The sequence below is a fragment of the Pongo pygmaeus genome, chromosome 2, assembly GCF_028885625.2.
Source record: "Pongo pygmaeus isolate AG05252 chromosome 2, NHGRI_mPonPyg2-v2.0_pri, whole genome shotgun sequence".
NCBI classification, from domain to species: domain Eukaryota; kingdom Metazoa; phylum Chordata; class Mammalia; order Primates; family Hominidae; genus Pongo; species Pongo pygmaeus.
The window spans coordinates 28,279,087-28,287,126 of record NC_085930.1 but is presented as its reverse complement, the minus strand read 5'-3'; positions in this window follow the sequence as shown (position 1 = coordinate 28,287,126).

The following is an 8,040-nucleotide window of genomic DNA, read 5'->3' as shown; positions in this document are numbered from 1 at the left end:
TTCACATAAAACCTAGACAGAAGCATTCTTTGAAACTTCTTTATGATGTGTGCATTCAACTCACAGAGTTGAACCTTCCTTTTCATGGAGCAGTTTGGAAAGAGTCTTTTTGCAGCATCTACAAGTGGATATTTAGAGCTCTTTCAGGCCTTTGTTAGAAGCGGGAATATCTTCCAATAAAAACTGGACAGAAGCATTCTCAGAAACTGCTTTGTGATGTGTGTGTTCAACTCACAGAGTTGAACCTTTCCTTTGCTAGAGCAGATATGAAACACTCTTTTTGTAGAATCTGCAAGTGTTCATTTGGAGCGCTTTGAGGCCTATAGTGGAAAAGGAAATATCTTCACTTATAAACCAGGGAGAAGCATTCTCAGAAACCTCTTTATGATGTGTGCATTCAACTCGGAGAGATAAGCCTTCCTTTTGATAGAGCAGTTTTGAAACTGTGTTTCTGCAGAATCTGCAAGTGGTTATTTGGAGCCCTTTCAGGCCTTCGTTGGAAACGGGAATATCTTCCCATAAAAACTAAACAGAAGCGTTCTGTGAAACTGCTTTGTGTAGTATGAATCCAACTCACAGAGTTGAACACTTCCTTTGAAAGAGCTGTTTTGAAACACTCTTTTTGTAGAATCTGCAAGTGTTCATTTGGAGCGCTTTGAGGCCTATGGTGGAAAAGGAAATATCTTCACTTATAAACCAGGCAGAAGCATTCTCAGAAACCTCTTTATGATGTGTGCATTCAACTCGGAGAGATAAGCCTTCCTTTTGATAGAGCAGTTTTGAAACTGTGTTTTTGCAGAATCTGCAAGTGGATATTTGGAGTCCTTTCAGGCCTTCGTTGGAAACGGGAATATCTTCCCATAAATACTAAACAGAAGCGTTCTGTGAAACTGCTTTGTGAAGTATGAATCCAACTCACAGAGTTGAACACTTCTTTTGAAAGAGCAGTTTTGAAACACTCTTTTTGTAGAATCTGCAAGTGTTCATTTGGAGCGCTTTGAGGCCTATGGTGGAAAAGGAAATATCTTCACATAAAACCTAGACAGAAGCATTCTTTGAAACTTCTTTATGATGTGTGCATTCAACTCACAGAGTTGAACCTTCCTTTTCATGGAGCAGTTTGGAAAGAGTCTTTTTGCAGCATCTGCAAGTGGATATTTGGAGCTCTTTCAGGCCTTTGTTACAAGCGGGAATATCTTCCAATAAAAACTGGACAGAAGCATTCTCAGAAACTGCTTTGTGATGTGTGTGTTCAACTCACAGAGTTGAACCTTTCCTTTGCTAGAGCAGTTATGAAACACTCTTTTTGTAGAATCTGCAAGTGTTCATTTGGAGCGCTTAGAGGCCTATGGTGGAAAAGGAAATATCTTCACATATAAACCAGGCAGAAGCATTCTCAGAAACCTCTTTATGATGTCTGCATTCAACTCAGAGAGATAAGCCTTCCTTTTAACAGAGCAGTTTTGAAACTCTATTTTTGCAGAATCTGCAAGTGGATATTTGGAGCCCTTTCAGGACTTCGTTGGAAACGGGAATATCTTCCCATAAAAACTAAACAGAAGCGTTCTGTGAAACTGCTTTGTGTAGTATGAATCCAACTCACAGAGTTGAACACTTCCTTTGAAAGAGCTGTTTTGAAACACTCTTTTTGTAGAATCTGCAAGTGTTCATTTGGAGCGCTTTGAGGCCTATAGTGGAAAAGGAAATATCTTCACTTATAAACCAGGGAGAAGCATTCTCAGAAACCTCTTTATGATGTGTGCATTCAACTCGGAGAGATAAGCCTTCCTTTTGATAGAGCAGTTTTGAAACTGTGTTTCTGCAGAATCTGCAAGTGGTTATTTGGAGCCCTTTCAGGCCTTCATTGGAAACGGGATTATCTTCCCATAAAAACTAAACAGAAGCGTTCTGTGAAACTGCTTTGTGAAGTATGAATCCACCTCACAGAGTTGAACACTTCTTTTGAAAGAGCAGTTTTGAAACACTCTTTTTGTAGAATCTGCAAGTGTTCATTTGGAGCGCTTTGAGGCCTATGGTGGAAAAGGAAATATCTTCACATAAAACCTAGACAGAAGCATTCTTTGAAACTTCTTTATGATGTGTGCATTCAACTCACAGAGTTGAACCTTCCTTTTCATGGAGCAGTTTGGAAAGAGTCTTTTTGCAGCATCTACAAGTGGATATTTGGAGCTCTTTCAGGCCTTTGTTAGAAGCGGGAATATCTTCCAATAAAAACTGGACAGAAGCATTCTCAGAAACTGCTTTGTGATGTGTGTGTTCAACTCACAGAGTTGAACCTTTCCTTTGCTAGAGCAGTTATGAAACACTCTTTTTGTAGAATCTGCAAGTGTTCATTTGGAGCGCTTTGAGGCCTATGGTGGAAAAGGAAATATCTTCACATATAAACCAGGCAGAAGCATTCTCAGAAACCTCTTTATGATGTCTGCATTCAACTCAGAGAGATAAGCCTTCCTTTTGACAGAGCAGTTTTGAAACTCTATTTTTGCAGAATTTGCAAGTGGATATTTGGAGCCCTTTCAGGCCTTCGTTGGAAACGGGAATATCTTCCCATAAAAACTAAACAGAAGCGTTCTGTGAAACTGCTTTGTGTAGTATGAATCCAACTCACAGAGTTGAACACTTCCTTTGAAAGAGCTGTTTTGAAACACTCTTTTTGTAGAATCTGCAAGTGTTCATTTGGAGCGCTTTGAGGCCTATGGTGGAAAAGGAAATATCTTCACTTATAAACCAGGCAGAAGCATTCTCAGAAACCTCTTTATGATGTGTGCATTCAACTCGGAGAGATAAGCCTTCCTTTTGATAGAGTAGTTTTGAAACTGTGTTTTTGCAGAATCTGCAAGTGGATATTTGGAGTCCTTTCAGGCCTTCGTTGGAAACGGGAATATCTTCCCAGAAATACTAAACAGAAGCGTTCTGTGAAACTGCTTTGTGAAGTATGAATCCACCTCACAGAGTTGAACACTTCTTTTGAAAGAGCAGTTTTGAAACACTCTTTTTGTAGAATCTGCAAGTGTTCATTTGGAGCGCTTTGAGGCCTATGGTGGAAAAGGAAATATCTTCACATAAAACCTAGACAGAAGCATTCTTTGAAACTTCTTTATGATGTGTGCATTCAACTCACAGAGTTGAACCTTCCTTTTCATGGAGCAGTTTGGAAAGAGTCTTTTTGCAGCATCTGCAAGTGGATATTTGGAGCTCTTTCAGGCCTTTGTTAGAAGCGGGAATATCTTCCAATAAAAACTGGACAGAAGCATTCTCAGAAACTGCTTTGTGATGTGTCTGTTCAACTCACAGAGTTGAACCTTTCCTTTGCTAGAGCAGTTATGAAACACTCCTTTTGTAGAATCTGCAAGTGTTCATTTGGAGCGCTTTGAGGCCTATGGTGGAAAAGGAAATATCTTCACATATAAACCAGGCAGAAGCATTCTCAGAAACCTCTTTATGATGTCTGCATTCAACTCAGAGAGATAAGCCTTCCTTTTAACAGAGCAGTTTTGAAACTCTATTTTTGCAGAATCTGCAAGTGGATATTTGGAGACCTTTCAGGCCTTCGTTGGAAACGGGAATATCTTCCCATAAAAACTAAAGAGAAGCGTTCTGTGAAACTGCTTTGTGTAGTATGAATCCAACTCACAGAGTTGAACACTTCCTTTGAAAGAGCTGTTTTGAAACACTCTTTTTGTAGAATCTGCAAGTGTTCATTTGGAGCGCTTTGAGGCCTATAGTGGAAAAGGAAATATCTTCACTTATAAACCAGGGAGAAGCATTCTCAGAAACCTCTTTATGATGTGTGCATTCAGCTCAGAGAGATAAGCCTTCCTTTTGATAGAGCAGTTTTGAAACTGTGTTTCTGCAGAATCTGCAAGTGGTTATTTGGAGCCCTTTCAGGCCTTCGTTGGAAACGGGAATATCTTCCCATAAAAACTAAACAGAAGCGTTCTGTGAAACTGCTTTGTGAAGTATGAATCCAACTCACAGAGTTGAACACTTCTTTTGAAAGAGCAGTTTTGAAACACTCTTTTTGTAGAATCTGCAAGTGTTCATTTGGAGCGCTTTGAGGCCTATGGTGGAAAAGGAAATATCTTCACATAAAACCTAGACAGAAGCATTCTTTGAAACTTCTTTATGATGTGTGCATTCAACTCACAGAGTTGAACCTTCCTTTTCATGGAGCAGTTTGGAAAGAGTCTTTTTGCAGCATCTGCAAGTGGATATTTGGAGCTCTTTCAGGCCTTTGTTAGAAGCGGGAATATCTTCCAATAAAAACTGGACAGAAGCATTCTCAGAAACTGCTTTGTGATGTGTGTGTTCAACTCACAGAGTTGAACCTTTCCTTTGCTAGAGCAGTTATGAAACACTCTTTTTGTAGAATCTGCAAGTGTTCATTTGGAGCGCTTTGAGGCCTATGGTGGAAAAGGAAATATCTTCACATATAAACCAGGCAGAAGCATTCTCAGAAACCTCTTTATGATGTCTGCATTCAACTCAGAGAGATAAGCCTTCCTTTTGACAGAGCAGTTTTGAAACTCTATTTTTGCAGAATTTGCAAGTGGATATTTGGAGACCTTTCAGGCCTTCGTTGGAAACGGGAATATCTTCCCATAAAAACTAAACAGAAGCGTTCTGTGAAACTGCTTTGTGTAGTATGAATCCAACTCACAGAGTTGAACACTTCCTTTGAAAGAGCTGTTTTGAAACACTCTTTTTGTAGAATCTGCAAGTGTTCATTTGGAGCGCTTTGAGGCCTATGGTGGAAAAGGAAATATCTTCACTTATAAACCAGGCAGAAGCATTCTCAGAAACCTCTTTATGATGTGTGCATTCAACTCGGAGAGATAAGCCTTCCTTTTGATAGAGCAGTTTTGAAACTGTGTTTTTGCAGAATCTGCAAGTGGATATTTGGAGTCCTTTCAGGCCTTCGTTGGAAACGGGAATATCTTCCCATAAATACTAAACAGAAGCGTTCTGTGAAACTGCTTTGTGAAGTATGAATCCAACTCACAGAGTTGAACACTTCTTTTGAAAGAGCAGTTTTGAAACACTCTTTTTGTAGAATCTGCAAGTGTTCATTTGGAGCGCTTTGAGGCCTATGGTGGAAAAGGAAATATCTTCACATAAAACCTAGACAGAAGCATTCTTTGAAACTTCTTTATGATGTGTGCATTCATCTCACAGAGTTGAACCTTCCTTTTCATGGAGCAGTTTGGAAAGAGTCTTTTTGCAGCATCTGCAAGTGGATATTTGGAGCTCTTTCAGGCCTTTGTTAGAAGCGGGAATATCTTCCAATAAAAACTGGACAGAAGCATTCTCAGAAACTGCTTTGTGATGTGTGTGTTCAACTCACAGAGTTGAACCTTTCCTTTGCTAGAGCAGTTATGAAACACTCCTTTTGTAGAATCTGCAAGTGTTCATTTGGAGCGCTTTGAGGCCTATGGTGGAAAAGGAAATATCTTCACATATAAACCAGGCAGAAGCATTCTCAGAAACCTCTTTATGATGTCTGCATTCAACTCAGAGAGATAAGCCTTCCTTTTAACAGAGCAGTTTTGAAACTCTATTTTTGCAGAATCTGCAAGTGGATATTTGGAGACCTTTCAGGCCTTCGTTGGAAACGGGAATATCTTCCCATAAAAACTAAAGAGAAGCGTTCTGTGAAACTGCTTTGTGTAGTATGAATCCAACTCACAGAGTTGAACACTTCCTTTGAAAGAGCTGTTTTGAAACACTCTTTTTGTAGAATCTGCAAGTGTTCATTTGGAGCGCTTTGAGGCCTATAGTGGAAAAGGAAATATCTTCACTTATAAACCAGGGAGAAGCATTCTCAGAAACCTCTTTATGATGTGTGCATTCAGCTCAGAGAGATAAGCCTTCCTTTTGATAGAGCAGTTTTGAAACTGTGTTTCTGCAGAATCTGCAAGTGGTTATTTGGAGCCCTTTCAGGCCTTCGTTGGAAACGGGAATATCTTCCCATAAAAACTAAACAGAAGCGTTCTGTGAAACTGCTTTGTGAAGTATGAATCCAACTCACAGAGTTGAACACTTCTTTTGAAAGAGCAGTTTTGAAACACTCTTTTTGTAGAATCTGCAAGTGTTCATTTGGAGCGCTTTGAGGCCTATGGTGGAAAAGGAAATATCTTCACATAAAACCTAGACAGAAGCATTCTTTGAAACTTCTTTATGATGTGTGCATTCAACTCACAGAGTTGAACCTTCCTTTTCATGGAGCAGTTTGGAAAGAGTCTTTTTGCAGCATCTGCAAGTGGATATTTGGAGCTCTTTCAGGCCTTTGTTAGAAGCGGGAATATCTTCCAATAAAAACTGGACAGAAGCATTCTCAGAAACTGCTTTGTGATGTGTGTGTTCAACTCACAGTGTTGAACCTTTCCTTTGCTAGAGCAGTTATGAAACACTCTTTTTGTAGAATCTGCAAGTGTTCATTTGGAGCGCTTTGAGGCCTATGGTGGAAAAGGAAATATCTTCACATATAAACCAGGCAGAAGCATTCTCAGAAACCTCTTTATGATGTCTGCATTCAACTCAGAGAGATAAGCCTTCCTTTTGACAGAGCAGTTTTGAAACTCTATTTTTGCAGAATTTGCAAGTGGATATTTGGAGCCCTTTCAGGCCTTCGTTGGAAACGGGAATATCTTCCCATAAAAACTAAACAGAAGCGTTCTGTGAAACTGCTTTGTGTAGTATGAATCCAACTCACAGAGTTGAACACTTCCTTTGAAAGAGCTGTTTTGAAACACTCTTTTTGTAGAATCTGCAAGTGTTCATTTGGAGCGCTTTGAGGCCTATGGTGGAAAAGGAAATATCTTCACTTATAAACCAGGCAGAAGCATTCTCAGAAACCTCTTTATGATGTGTGCATTCAACTCGGAGAGATAAGCCTTCCTTTTGATAGAGCAGTTTTGAAACTGTGTTTTTGCAGAATCTGCAAGTGGATATTTGGAGTCCTTTCAGGCCTTCGTTGGAAACGGGAATATCTTCCCATAAATACTAAACAGAAGCGTTCTGTGAAACTGCTTTGTGAAGTATGAATCCAACTCACAGAGTTGAACACTTCTTTTGAAAGAGCAGTTTTGAAACACTCTTTTTGTAGAATCTGCAAGTGTTCATTTGGAGCGCTTTGAGGCCTATGGTGGAAAAGGAAATATCTTCACATAAAACCTAGACAGAAGCATTCTTTGAAACTTCTTTATGATGTGTGCATTCAACTCACAGAGTTGAACCTTCCTTTTCATGGAGCAGTTTGGAAAGAGTCTTTTTGCAGCATCTGCAAGTGGATATTTGGAGCTCTTTCAGGCCTTTGTTAGAAGCGGGAATATCTTCCAATAAAAACTGGACAGAAGCATTCTCAGAAACTGCTTTGTGATGTGTGTGTTCAACTCACAGAGTTGAACCTTTCCTTTGCTAGAGCAGTTATGAAACACTCCTTTTGTAGAATCTGCAAGTGTTCATTTGGAGCGCTTTGAGGCCTATGGTGGAAAAGGAAATATCTTCACATATAAACCAGGCAGAAGCATTCTCAGAAACCTCTTTATGATGTCTGCATTCAACTCAGAGAGATAAGCCTTCCTTTTAACAGAGCAGTTTTGAAACTCTATTTTTGCAGAATCTGCAAGTGGATATTTGGAGACCTTTCAGGCCTTCGTTGGAAACGGGAATATCTTCCCATAAAAACTAAAGAGAAGCGTTCTGTGAAACTGCTTTGTGTAGTATGAATCCAACTCACAGAGTTGAACACTTCCTTTGAAAGAGCTGTTTTGAAACACTCTTTTTGTAGAATCTGCAAGTGTTCATTTGGAGCGCTTTGAGGCCTATAGTGGAAAAGGAAATATCTTCACTTATAAACCAGGGAGAAGCATTCTCAGAAACCTCTTTATGATGTGTGCATTCAGCTCAGAGAGATAAGCCTTCCTTTTGATAGAGCAGTTTTGAAACTGTGTTTCTGCAGAATCTGCAAGTGGTTATTTGGAGCCCTTTCAGGCCTTCGTTGGAAACGGGAATATCTTC